Raw genomic sequence first — 15,647 nt, 5'->3', positions numbered from 1 at the left:
ATCAACATCGACAGCCGCCCCGTTTGTAGCGAGCCCCGTAGCGAGTGAATTTCTCACTCGCTACGGGGCTTGCGCGTGCGCAATGCACAACCATCGACCCACTTGCGAGCGCATAGCGCTTGCGAGCGGGTCTGAATGAGGGCCTATATACGCCACCTAATGCTGCCTATCTAGCATACTGGAGCCTGTTGTACAAGTAGAACAACAATGGAGGAACTGTATAAATACAGTATGCATGTTTCTCCTCAGAGCTTTATTTGTCCGTAAGGATGTGCTTAATGGTCTCCTAACTGTTGCCGCCTTTTCCACTCTCGCTATAGCGCTTCAAAAGAGGAATAGTGAACTAATTCCGAGGCGAAAGCAAAAGCGCATGCAGCAGCGACTATTGGCAGTCGCATGTTGTCATACCGATTGGTGCATCCTTATACGTCACCATCGGTCACACCAGCCGTATGGCAGGTAAAATTTCTCTGTATAGCCACAGCCTCCTATGCTTGCAGCTAAAATGTGCTCACAATAGCTGCTGTGGTAACCAGGACTCGCTGTGTGTGACTCACATAGGTGGATATTTTAATTCTCACTGTAGTGCCAATGAAATCTTTCATTGCCATGGATACATGGGGGTTCCCTCAGGTTGCAAGAAACACCTCCCAAATTCCCTGGCAAAGGGTCACCTCTCTGTCCTGCATATCCTGCCCCTAGTCACTGATTCACCTGCCAAACATTGAGGTGAGTCATTTGTTGCACAGACTCAGAACCACACATCCTTGTCCTGTGCTCTCTGTTTATGAGCTAATTGTTGCAACTCTCTATGGCAGGGGTGGCCAAACTCGGTCCTCGAGATCTACCAACAGTTCACGTTTTCCAGGTCACCCAGCAGGTGCACAGGTGTAGTCATTACTCACTGACACATTTTGAAAGATCCACAGGTGGAGCTAATTATTTCACTTGCGATTCTGTGAGGAGACCTTGAAAACGTGAACTGTTGGTAGATCTCGAGGACCGAGTTTGGCCACCCCTGCTCTATGGCAATGATGGGCAACCAGCTACAGGCCAGGGGCCACACTGGGCGGCTTTCTAATTCATAAGGGCCACACATGTCTCTTCATCTCAGTAAATAGGGTAAAACAATATAACCGATCAATGAAAGTGACTCTGATAAATAAGCAGTGTTTTACTCTCCTTTCCCGATTTTCAAATATTAATTATTTATTTCCAAAAATAAATTAATTATTGTCTCTTCCCGGTTTCTAAGTAAGCAATTGCAATAATATATATACAGTATTTGTATTTAATAAAAAAAAAAGGTGTTCAGTCTCCTAAGGGGAGATGTGTCAAACCTTCTATAGAGGACAAGTGCAGGTGTTATCCATAAAATCCAATCAGCTACTAGGTATCATTTATCTAGTACATTGTACAAAATGAGAGCTGGAATCTGATTGGTTGCTGTGGGAAACACCTCCACTTGTCCTCTTTAGAAGGACTGTTATATGCCCCCCTTATTCTTCACTTCGTGGAACAATTATGGGGTATATGTATCATGCCTTGGAGATTAGCTCCTAACTGTCAGGCTGTGGTTGAAAAATGACAGTTAGGAGCTAGTTGGTTGGTACTTTATCTCTCTCCAATATATATCTCGCTAAGCTTTGATAAATCTCCCTCTATGTGCCGAATTCAATTAGCCACGAAAAAATGCGGCTTTGCGGAAGAAAAAAATTTGTACTTGCGAACTTTGTGCACATAAATGCGTATCGTGCAATCCTATTGTCGAAGTTTTCGGACGTGTGAATTTTCCATAGGCAAAAAGCCTGCGAAAAGATTTCACCATCTCGGAGCTGGTGAAAAGTTATGCAAAATCCCTATTTTTGGCTACAAATGTGGGGACTTGGTTTAGAATCCCTTGGACAACCCTCACCCTAACAACAAATTAGGCAAAAAATATTTTTAAATAGCTTAATTTGGTCAATAATGACATGTCAATTTTAGGGTGAAAAGTGTTGGAAAATGGGTTTAAACTAGTGGGTCAGGTATTTTGGGGAGCTCTATGGATGGGATATGTGTTTTAAACAATGCAGGTGGCTGCACCTGGTGTATTATTAACATTATTTAAAAGTGTACTTTTATGACACAAAAATATACTTGCACCCATTTTAATGTACCCTTTTATCACGTTTCCGCTGTTATACAAATACGCATATAATGTATATGTGTCGCCACCGTTGGGGGGGAGGGAAGAGGCCAGGATTGTCATCGGCTGACGGAGATTTCCTGGCTTCTTCCTCTTCCTCTCATCTGCGGGGGGCCGGCTGCATGATTGGGAATCTGCGATCAGCAGTGCACGTTAGCCTAAGGCCCCTGATTCCGAGTCAGGCGAAGTGTAGAACCAGAGGCATATCACGATTTTCTCACGAGACTGCTCATGTGCTGCACGCGGCACCCGCCGTGGCAAGAAGCTCCGTACGAGTCAGATCTTGAGCGGATCTAGTTTTTGGGTGGCAACTGGGTGGTAATCGCTTGCACACATGGAACAGATGCGTCATGTGGAAGTGTCATTGCAGGGTCGTGGGCGTGTAGGCCAACATGCTTGTTTGAGGCATAAGGACGGAGATGATGTACCTGTTTCAGACAGAAATTTCGCGCCCAGCATGGGGAGGGCGCAGGTGCCTATACTAATGATGACGGCTGGTGCCGGAAAAGTGGGGCGGTATAACCATACGCATAAAGCCTCACGAATACTCACATTACCGTAATATAGTAGATCCATCTGCGTGGACTGCCAAACCTGCGCCTGCTTTACATCCGGATCAGTATCAGTTCCAGAATGTGCAGGAGTAAGCGCACGGTGACATATATTACTGCGCGCTCCCTCCTCCTGCAGTCACTATGTGAGGACCATGATGATTGGAGGTCCAGGGGATGTAGAAGACGTCATCGCTTTCCCCTATACCTTCTCTACTTCCTCCCAACCACGCAAGTGTCTGATTTCACAAGTAAAATGTTTACTAAAATAATTAAAGGTAACATCTGGATAGTTACAGCACATCTGTCCTATTTGGACCATGTACTTAGATAAGACTTTACATGCAACCCAATAAAAACAGGACACTTGTTATTGTTACCAGTTAATAGATCCACGTAACAACATAAACCACGTCATCTGATCTCTGCACATTTCTATGGCTCGTCTTTATTTTTACCAGTCATGAATGATACCGTGCAGATAGGACTACAGATGGTGCGTCAGCCAGTACAAAATATGCTTATTAAATCATCTTTTAAGAAGCATCGATGATCAAATGATGTCTTGTGCTTTGCCAGCACAACTTGAGAAGCTACAAAGTGTGACTTAATGAATAATTGAGTCAGATGTGAGGCTGCAGTAGTAACACAGTACAGTATGTTGACTAGCGGACAGCTCCGCGTACAGTGGTCTCACACCAGGGCCCGGAGGGCATCCTCAAATGAAAAAGCTGTTTAAAGCTGTAAAAACACTCTACAGGCCAGGAGAAGAGCAGAGAGAAACCAGAAGCCCTGATACATCCAGAGGAGTAATACAGACCGGAACATTATTGCAGACGTACAGTCTAATGGTGCACTCAGAAAGGAAGGGATCTGACATCCACAATATGCCACCAGTGCTGAACACTTCTTGTAAGCTTGCGAGCAGGGCCTTCCTACCTATATATATATATATATATATATATATATATATATATATATATGTCTGTTATTACCCAGTTTTGTTCTATTAATGTTTCCAATTGTAATGCGCAACGGAATATGCTGCGCTATATAAGAAACTGTTAATATATGAATAATAAAATAAAAATAATTTCTTATAGTAATGATGGCTAAGAGTAAGGCTCATTTGTGGGATAATGTACAGTACTCTCTATGGAGGGATTTATCAAACCTTCTTAAAACAAATGGAGGAGTTGCCCATAGCAACCAGAAGGTTTGATAAATCACTTTATAAACGCTATAGGACTAGAACTTTACACAGTTTAGTGGATTCTGAGGACAACTACGGCACCAGTGTTACTTAGGGACCAGGGCACGGATACTTCCTCACATGTTAAAGGATCAAGGTTTTTTAGGGTTACATGTGAAAAACATAACTGGTGTAATCATTTACTGTATACACTCTCTCTTAATAGAGTGAATCCAGAGTCGGATTACACACAAGGTCGGTGCAGGCGGCTACCTAGCGCCCGGGGAGTTCTATGGCCCAGACTGCAACTGCACCTGCCAGGGGCATGTATATTAATTAGGGATGTGCAGGCTCGGATAGGTTCGAGTTTGCACGTGGAGTTCGGATTTTTCCCTTCAAAAAAACGGAACTCAGAAAGAGGCAAAACGTCATCTTACATGGACGAACATCATCATTCCTGGACTTTTGTCCAGGAATGATGATGTTCGTCCATGTAAAATGACGTTTTGCCTCTTTCTGAGTTCCGTTTTTTTGGAGGGAAAAATCCGAACTCCACGTGCAAACTCGAACCTATCCGAGCCTGCACATCCCTAATATTAATACAGTCATATTACCGACTCCGCCCTCTGCTGGTTGCAGCTTCTAATGGCGGCTGTCAGACTGAGGAAATGGGCCCGGTCACAGGAACCAGACTCCACCTCCCTGTGTGATCCCTCTTCTAAACACGCACTGACACTCCATGACTATCAAGGTGAGTGTGGGCTGGGTAAAGTACTTTACTTCCCAGGTTGGGGAAAGCGCATGGTGTCTCACTGATTAAGATCAGGCTTGCCTACCCTCCCGATTTGGACGGGAGCCTCCAGAATATCGGGTTCCGCTCCCGGCCCCCCGGAAAGGCAGGCAAGCCTCCCACCATTCCTGAACCCTCCTGATCTCCCTCCCAGAATACACTAGAAATCCCCGCAGTGGGGGGAGGCTATGACGCAATTCGCGCTGAATCACGTCATAGTGGCCCCGCCCCCTGCTTCACAGTGCCGAAAAAAATGGTATTGTGAAGAGGGCTGGTCCACGATGATGCGATCAAGCTGCCCCGCCCCATGCTCTGCCCCCATCGTGTCACAGCTGTCCGGACACGCCCCCCGCTGTTAGCCGACAATCAGCTCCCTCCCGGAAGGAGGGAGCTGATTTTCGGCAACTACGATTAAGATATGTAAGCTAGGCACACACCTGGATGCTTCAGCGATTTTGCGACGGGACGATATGATGTAACAGTATATCATGTCCGCATACACACTGCACGATCCGCCGTACGACTGCACAATATATTGTTACAGTATTAATGTTAGAAAACCACATTGTATGTTCAATCATCCCATCTGGTGTGCACCACATGAGATGGGAAGAGGCGACCACACAATTCATCAAACCATGAATTGGGTGGAACTGGGGGAACACACTATACAATAGTCTATGTGAGCCATTGCAGATCGCAAGATTGGCCAATATACTGTATAATATAACCCTGCTTTGGGGAGTGACACTGCTCACGTTACAGAGTCAGACTCTACTCACACTACACCAGACTGCACACCAGACTGCACTACACCACAAATTGACCATATGGACATCACATCACACCACAGACTGACCATATACACACTGACTGCGATACATCACAGACTGACCATATACACTCTGCACTACATCACAGACTGACCATATACACACAGCACTACATCACAGACTGACCATATACCAACTGCACTACATGACAGACTGACCATATACACACAGCACTACATCACAGACTGACCATATACACACTGCACTACATCACAGACTGACCATATACACACAGCACTACATCACAGACTGACCATATACACACAGCACTACATCACCGACTTACCATATACACTCTGCACTACATCACAGACTGACCATATACACACAGCACTACATCACAGACTGACCATATACACACTGCACTACATCACAGATTGATCATATACACACAGCACTACATCACAGACTGACCATATACACACTGCACTACTGTACATCACAGACTGACCATATACACACAACACTACATCACAGACTGACCATATACACACAGCACAACATAGACTGACCATATACACACAGCACTACATCACAGACTGACCATGCACACACTGCACTACATCACAGACTGACCATATACACACTGCAGTACATCACAGACTGACCATATACACCATAAACTGACCATATACACACAGCACTACTGTACATCACAGACTGACCATATACACACAGTACTACATCACACTGACCATATACACACAGCACTACATCACAGACTGACCATATGCACACAGCACTATATCACAGACTGACCATATACATACAGCACTACACCACAAACTGACCATATACACACAGCAGTACATCGCAGACTGACCATGCACACACTACACTACATTATAGACTGACCACATACACAGAGTACTACATCACAAACTGACTATATACACACAGCACTACTGTACATCACAGACTGACCATATACACAGCACTACATCAGACTGACCATATACACACAGCACTACATCACAGACTGACCATATACATACAGCACTACATCACAGACTGACCATGCACACACTGCACTACATCACAGACTGACCATATACACATTGCACTACATCACAGACTGACCATATACACAATACACTACACCATAAACTGACCATATACACACAGCACTACTGTACATCACAGACTGACTATATACACACAGCACTACATCACACTGACCATATACACACTGCACTACATCACAGACTGACCATATACATACAGCACTAAATCACAGACTGACCATATACACACTGCACTACACAGACTGACCATATACACACAGCACTACATCACACTGACCATATACACACTGCACTACATCACAGACTGACCATATACATACAGCACTAAATCACAGACTGACCATATACACACTGCACTACACAGACTGACCATATACACACAGCACTACATCACAGACTGACCATATACACACAGCACTATATCACAGACTGATCATATACACACAGCACTACATCACAGACTGACCATGCACACACTTTACTACATCACAGACTGACAATATACACACAGCACTACATCACAGACTGACCACATACACACTGCACTACATCACAGACTGACCATATACACACAGCACTATGTCACAGACTGACCATATACACACAGCACTACGTCAGACTGACCATATGCACACAGCACTACGTCACAGACTGACCATATACACACTGCACTACGTTACAGACTGACCATATACATACAGCACTACATCACAGACTGACCATATACAAACAGCACTACATCATAGACTGACCATATACACACTGCACTACACCACATAATGACCATATACATACAGCACTACATCATAGACTGACCATATACATACTGCACTACAACACAGACTGATCATATACACACAGCACTACATGACAGACTGACCATATACACACAGCACTACATCACAGACTGACCATATACACACAGCACTACATCACAGACTGACCATATACACACTGCACTACATCACAGACTGATCATATACACACAGCACTACATCACAGACTGACCATATACACACAGCACTACATCAGACTGACCATATACACACAGCACTACATCACAGACTGACCATATGCACACAGCACTACATCAGACTGACCATATACACACAGCACTACATCACAGACTGACCATATGCACACAGCACATCACAGACTGACCATATACATACAGCACTACATCACAGACTGACCATGCACACACTGCACTACATCACAGACTGACCATATACACACTGCACTACATCACAGACTGACCATATACACACAGCACTACATCACAGACTGACCATATACACACAGCACTACATCACAGACTGATTATATACACACAGCACTACATCACAGACTGACCATGCACACACTTTACTACATCACAGACTGACAATATACACACAGCACTACGTCAGAATGACCATATGCACACAGCACTACGTCACAGACTAACCATATACACACTGCACTACGTCACAGACTGACCATATACAGACAGCACTACGTCACAGACTGACCATATACAAACAGCACTACATCACAGACTGACCATATACACACTGCACTACACCACATAATGACCATATACATACAGCACCACATCACAGACTGACCATATACACACAGCACTACATCACAGACTGACCATATACACAATACACTACACCACAGACTGATCATATACACACAGCACTACATCACAGACTGACCATATACACACAGCACTACATGACAGACTGACCATATACACACAGCACTACATGACAGACTGACCATATACACACAGCACTACATCACAGACTGACCATATACACACTGCACTACATCACAGACTGACCATATACACACAGCACTACACCACATAATGACCATATACACACTGCACTACTGTACATCACAGACTGACCATATACACACAACACTACATCACAGACTGACCATATACACACAGCACTACAACATAGACTGACCATATACACACAGCACTACATCACAGACTGACCATATACACCCTGCACTACATCACAGACTGATCATATACACTACACCACAAAATGACCATATACACACAGCACTACTGTACATCACAGACTGACCATATACACACTGCACTACATCACAGGTTGATCATATACACACTGCACTACATCACAGACTGACCATATACACACAGCACTACATCACAGACTGACCATATACACACAGCACTATGTCACAGACTGACCATATACACACAGCACTACGTCAGACTGACCATATGCACACAGCACTACGTCACAGACTGACCATATACACACAGCACTACGTCACAGACTGACCATATACACACTGCACTACGTTACAGACTGACCATATACACAATACACTACACCACAAAATTACCATATACACACAGCACTACTGTACATCACAGACTGACCATATACACACTGCACTACATCGCAGGCTGATCATATACACACTGCACTACATCACAGACTGACCATATACACACTGCACTACAACACAGACTGACCATATACACACTACTGACCATGCACATACTACACTACATCACAGACTGACCATATACACACAGCACTACTGTACATCACAGACTGACCATATACACACTACACTACATCACAGACTGACCATATACACACTTCACTACATCACAGACTGACCAAATACACACTGCACTACATCATAGACTAACCACATACACACAGCACTACAACACAACCTGACCATATACACACTGCACTACAACACAGACTGACCATATACACACTACTGACCATGCACATACTACACTACATCACAGACTGACCATATACACACAGCACTACATCACAGACTGACCATATACACACTGCACTACATCACAGACTGACCATATACACACAGCACTACACCACATAATGACCATATACACACTGCACTACTGTACATCACAGACTGACCATATACACACAACACTACATCACAGACTGACCATATACACACAGCACTACAACATAGACTGACCATATACACACAGCAGTACATCACAGACTGACCATATACACAATACACTACACCACAAAAATATGAGATATGGTAAGAACTTACCCTTGTTATCTCTATTTCTACGAAGTCCATAGGGTTCCACAGGATAATTTGGGGTATAGGTGTGACGTCAGTCGCAGGGCACCAAAGAGTTAAGCTTTCAGCCTCCCAGGATGCACTAGGTCCCCCTCCTATACCCCGCCCCCGGGCCAAGGCACCTCAGTTAGTTACCAAGCCATAGGCCGGAGGAGGAGAAGGAAGAGAGAGAACAAAGATCTGGACACATACAAGAATCACATTCTCACCAGAGGGAGACGGAAAACCGGTGACCAGAGCAAAGCCCATCTGCAGCACAGGTGCGACAGGGCGGGAGTCCTGTGGAACCCTATGGACTTCGTAGAAATAGAGATAACAAGGGTAAGTTCTTACCATATCTCATATTTTCTACTTCAGGGTCCATAGGGTATCCACAGGATACCTTGGGGATGTCCCAAAGCAGTATCCTTTAAGGGTGGGGACGCTCCTGTGCAGAAAGGAGAATCCGCCGCCCGAAGGAAGCATCCTGAGAGGCGAAGGTGTCAAACCTGTAATACCTCACGAAGGTATGGACAGAAGACCACGTAGCAGCCTTGCAGATCTGAACTGCCGAGGCACCACGTCGAGCTGCCCACGAAGGACCCACAGACCTAGTGGAATGAGCCTTCAGAGAAGGAGGGACCGGTAGGCCTTCATGAAGATAAGCTTCAGAAATAGCCATACGGATCCAGGCTGCCAAAGTTTGCTTTGAAGCAGGCCAACCCTTTTTACGGAAGCCAAAGAGGACAAACAAAGCGTCCGACTTCCTAAACGAAGAAGTGCGGTCAACATAAGTCCTTAAGGCCCGCACAACATCCAAAGAGGCCTCACCCACGGAAAGACCCGGTGAGTTAAAGGCCGGAACAACTATTTCCTCGTTAATATGAAACTGGGAAATAACTTTGGGAAGAAACTCGGGCCGAGTGCGGAGCACTGCCCTGTTCCCATAAAAAACCAAGAAAGGGGGTCTACAAGAAAGAGCCCCTAACTCAGAAACACGTCTGGCCGAAGCAATGGCCAGAAGGAAAACAGTCTTAGCTGTTAGCCATTTAAGATCCACTGAGCCCAGTGGTTCAAACGGCGGTCCTTGGAGAGCCCTCAGGACCACAGCCAAATCCCAAGGCGCCACAGGTGGAACAAAGGGCGGCTGAATGCGGAGAACACCCTGCATAAAGGTGCGCACATCCGGGATTGTAGCAATCCTACGGTGAAACCAGACAGATAGGGCCGAAACCTGTACCTTCAAAGAAGCAAGGCGAAGCCCATGATCTAGTCCCGCTTGCAGGAAGGCGAGAATCCGAGACAGACGAAACTCCCGCTGTGCATAACCTCTCGGTCGACACCACTGGAAGAACGTATGCCACACGCGATGGTATATCCTCGCGGAAGACGGTTTCCGAGCTCGTAACATGGTACGCACCACAGAGCTGGAAAACCCCCGGGACCTCAGCATGGCCGTCTCAACAGCCACGCCGTCAAAGACAGCCGAGTCAGGTCCGGGTGAAGGCAAGGACCCTGAGACAGAAGGTCCGGTCATAGCGGCAACCGCAGAGGAATGTCCACGGACAGACCCTGAAGGTCTGAGAACCAGTGCCGTCTGGGCCACGCGGGAGCTATCAACAGGAGCGTCCCTCCTTCCTGTTTGAATTTCCGGATTACCCGTGGAAGAAGGGAGACCGGAGGGAACAGGTATGCGAACCGGAACGTCCACCGGACGGACAGAGCATCCACCAGAGACGCCCCTTCGTCTCTTGTGCGAGACCCGTACACCGGCAACTTGTTGTTGTGCCGGGACGCCATGAGGTCGATTTCTGGAAGACCCCACCTGTCCACCAGTAGTTGAAAAACGTCCGGGTGCAGGGACCATTCCCCCGGATGAACGTCCTGGCGACTTAGAAAGTCCGCCTCCCAATTGAGCACTCCCGGGATGAAGACCGCTGATATGGCCGGAAGATTGCGCTCCGCCCAAACCAGGATCCGAGAGACCTCTACGAGAGCCGCCCGACTGCGAGTTCCTCCTTGCCTGTTTATGTAGGCCACGGTGGTAGCGTTGTCCGACTGGACCTGCACCGGGCGACCCTGGAGAAACCGCTGTGCCTGCTGGAGAGCATTGAAGACCGCACGGAGTTCCAAGATATTTATTGGAAGCTCCGCTTCTGTCGGCGTCCACCTGCCCTGGAACAAGTGTGGACCCGAAACTGCTCCCCAGCCCCGAAGACTGGCGTCCGTTGTCAACAGGACCCAATTTGGAACCCAGAACGGACGTCCCTTGTTGAGGTGGGTCGTCTGTAACCACCACGTAAGGGACAGGCGAACCTCCTGGGTGAGCACAATCGTCTGGGACTTCAGAGACTGAGTCAGCCCGTTCCACTTGGACAGGATCAGGTGCTGCAGAGGTCTGGAGTGAAACTGGGCGTATTCCACCATGTCGAACACCGACACCATGGAGCCCAGTAACCTCATCGCCGAGTATAAGGACACCCGGCGGCTGTGCAGACAACTGCGCACCCTTGACTGTAAAGCAGAGATCTTGTCCTCCGTCACGAAGATCCTTTGCTGTCCCGAGTCCAAGAAGGCTCCAAGATGCAGAATCCTCCGAGACGGGATTAGAGTGGACTTCTGCCAGTTGATTAGCCAGCCGTGCCGTTGCAGCAGTGCAATGGTCAGGTCCAAGTGGCGTAACAGGAGCTCTGGAGATCCTGCCACCAATAACAGGTCGTCCAAATACGGCAACATGCGGACTCCCTGCAGCCGCAGAGAAGCCGCCATGACCGCCATCACCTTGGTGAGAACACGTGGTGCTGTTGCCAGGCCAAAAGGTAACGCCCGAAACTGGAAGTGGTCGCTGCTGATTGCAAACCTGAGGAACTGTTGATGGCGCCAAAGAATAGGGACATGCAGGTAAGCGTCCTGTATGTCCAATGACACCAAGTAGTCCCCAGGTTCCAGCGCCAGAATGATGGACCGTAGGGTCTCCATCCGAAACTTCGGGACCCGCAAAAACTTGTTGAGTGCTTTGAGGTTGAGTATCGGACGATATGACCCATTGGGTTTCTGTACCAAAAATAGATTTGAATAGAAACCCTGGCCCCTCTGGGAGAATGGAACCGCCACTATAACTCCAGCCTGGAGCATAGTGTGCAATACCTTCCGCAGCTCCGTAGCCTTGTTCCGGTCTGATGGGAGACCCGTGGTGAAGAAGCGAGCCGGGGGTCTGTGCCGGAAGGAGAGGGCGTATCCGTGGGAAACCACCTCCAGAACCCAAGTGTCTGTCGTAGTGGTCGACCAACACTGAGCGAACTGTAGCAGGCGGCCTCCCACCCTGGGATCCCCCAAAGGGAGGCCCGGACCGTCAGGCCGCAGGCTTGTCATCTGGCTTGGGGGCCGGACGTCTGGTACTCCATGCCTGCTTCCGGGGCTTGACCGATTTCTTAGGGCCAGCCTGTCGAGGAAACGACTGTGGTTTGGGCCTGCCCTGGGCCCTAGATGACCGAAAGGACGATGGTCCCGAACCAGAAGGAGCAGCGGCCGACGGGAGACAGGCAGATTTGGCTGCCGCCAGCGTGGCCACAATCTTATCCAGATCCGGACCGAAGAGAACTTCTCCGGTAAACGGCAACGCTTCCAGACCTTTCTTGGAATCTGCGTCCGCCTTCCAGGATCGCAGCCACAAGGTGCGACGAGCAGCTACCGCTGCTGAAGAAATTCTAGACACCAGAGTACTAATGTCTAGAGCCGCCTCGTTGATGTAGGTGGCCGAATCACGGAGATTGCCAATCAACTCCGCCTGATCGGCCGGACAGTCGGATTCAAAAGAAGCCTCTAATGAATCCGCCCAGCGCTCCATCGCTCTGGCAACCCAGCAAATGGCCATAGCCGGCCGTGCTGCCCCCCCTGCAAGGGAATAAGCGGACTTCAGGCAGATTTCTACCTTGCGGTCCGTAGCATCCTTAAGGGAGGACATGGATGGCATCGGCAATGTGGCACTACGGACAAGACGGGTCACGTGAGAATCCACCTGTGGAGGGGATTCCCACTTAGCAAAATAATTATCCGCGAACGGATAAGCCACCGCCAGGCGTCTCTGCGGCTGGTATCTTTTGCCAGGTTGTTTCCACGCCTCCTCTAAATGGTCCACCAACTGACCCGAAAGAGGAAAGACTGTGGCATCGCCCTTCACATCTTTGAAAAAGGCATACTTAGATTTAGCCGCTGGGGGAACTTCGTCCTCAATCACCAAGGCTATGCGGACCGCCCGAATAAGTCCAGGAATATATACTTTGGACTTAGCATCAGCGTCCTTAGTATGGAGAGGTTCCTGATCGTAAGGATCTAGAATCTCCCCATCATCAGACGTCCCTTCGTCATCCTCATAAGGAGCGGACAGAGACGCCACCGGCCTTTTATGAGACCGCATCACAGACTCCCCTTGCAACACATCCGACAAGTGCTGTACAGAACTCGTCAGGGAGTTAACCCACGCTGGCTCCTGAGAACCCGGGAGCGGGGAAATAGGGAGACTGTGGGGTACCACCAATTGTCGTGGGAACCCCTGCATGGGTGACGACACCACAGACTGCTGGGACAAACCCATCGGAGTAAACGCGGGCTGCGGAGCTAACTGGCCCACTAAAGCTGTTAACGCCTGAGCGAAACAAGCCCAGGGCGGCTCCTGTACCGGTGCTGTAACCGTAATAGGCCGCGCCATGGACAAACACTGCCGGCAAAGGCCCTCCGCGCTACCCTCCCCCTCCGCTAACGGTACTTTGCACGTGGTACACTGTAGCCGGAGGGGAAAATCACTTTCAGACATGATGGCACCACGTATGTGACCTCTCTCACCAATTAAGTATTAAATAGGCGAGAGACCACCCTGCAGCACCGCACCGCAAGGGCTTTAGCAGAAAGAACAGGGACAGTAATAAAGCTGACAGTTTAGAGAAGAAAAGATTACAGGCAGCAGCGCTAGCACAGTCACATACAATGCAGAAAAATAACAATTCCTGCACTAACAGCGCTGATCACTCAACTACACAGACACAGGGCCTGGTAGGACACAGCGCTGCATACACAGACCTGACCACAGCGGAGGAGAGGTATGCGGGGGGACCCAGACCACGATGCTTCCGTCCAGCGCTTCCAGCAGCGTTCACCATGCGTTCTGGAGAAGATGGCCGCCGAGGAGCAGAGAGGAGGCTGGCCTGGGGGAGGAGCGCTGCCACAGGACCAGTCGGCAGCATGCAGAGAGGGCTGTGTGCAGCGGGGGAGGCGCCGGCTGTGAGACAGGGAAGGCGCGCTCCCCTGGCATGCATTTAACCCCTGGGACGCCGCAGCGCTACCGCTCTGCTGCGGTCCGCTGTCCCAGGGGGTAGTGGAAGCGCAGGTTGGTCGCCTGGCTCCACGCTGCAGCCAGTCCCCAGGGAGCCCCCTGCCTGGGGACTTAGGACCATGTGATCAGCGGGGACCCACCGCGGGACCCCGCTGCTTACCTCTGTCCCCCTTGAATCCGGCCATGGTCCGGAGCATCTGGGGTCACCGCTAGCTGTGACCCCAGACGCCCACCAGCATCCCCGGATCAGTACCGGCGTTCTGGTACCGGCGGGGTGTAGGGAAGACAGCATGGACGTCAGGACTGACTGTCCATGCTGTTCATCCAGATGTGCAGCCACAGCTGCATGAAGAATAAGCTTCAGGGGCTCTTCTAGTCCCCACTCCAACAGGTGCACCCGACTCCGGCCGGGCACCAAACTAAACTGAGGTGCCTTGGCCCGGGGGCGGGGTATAGGAGGGGGACCTAGTGCATCCTGGGAGGCTGAAAGCTTAACTCTTTGGTGCCCTGCGACTGACGTCACACCTATACCCCAAGGTATCCTGTGGATACCCTATGGACCCTGAAGTAGAAATGACCATATACACACAGCACTACTGTACATCACAGACTGACCATATACACACTGCACTACATCACA

General features: G+C 48.8%; 1 protein-coding gene across 11 annotated transcripts in view; it reads right to left on the bottom strand.

Moving 5' to 3' along the window:
* The window catches only part of ABLIM2 (actin binding LIM protein family member 2), a 238,804-nt gene that overhangs the window by 128,918 nt on the left and 94,239 nt on the right, over window positions 1-15,647 (bottom strand). The window lies entirely within an intron of this gene.

Source organism: Taudactylus pleione, unplaced genomic scaffold (genome assembly GCF_031769625.1).
Source record: "Taudactylus pleione unplaced genomic scaffold, aTauple2 ptg001091l, whole genome shotgun sequence".
Taxonomy (NCBI): Eukaryota; Metazoa; Chordata; class Amphibia; order Anura; family Myobatrachidae; genus Taudactylus; species Taudactylus pleione.
The sequence above is the reverse complement of the archived record's forward strand: the minus strand, read 5'-3'. Positions and strand labels throughout refer to the sequence as shown.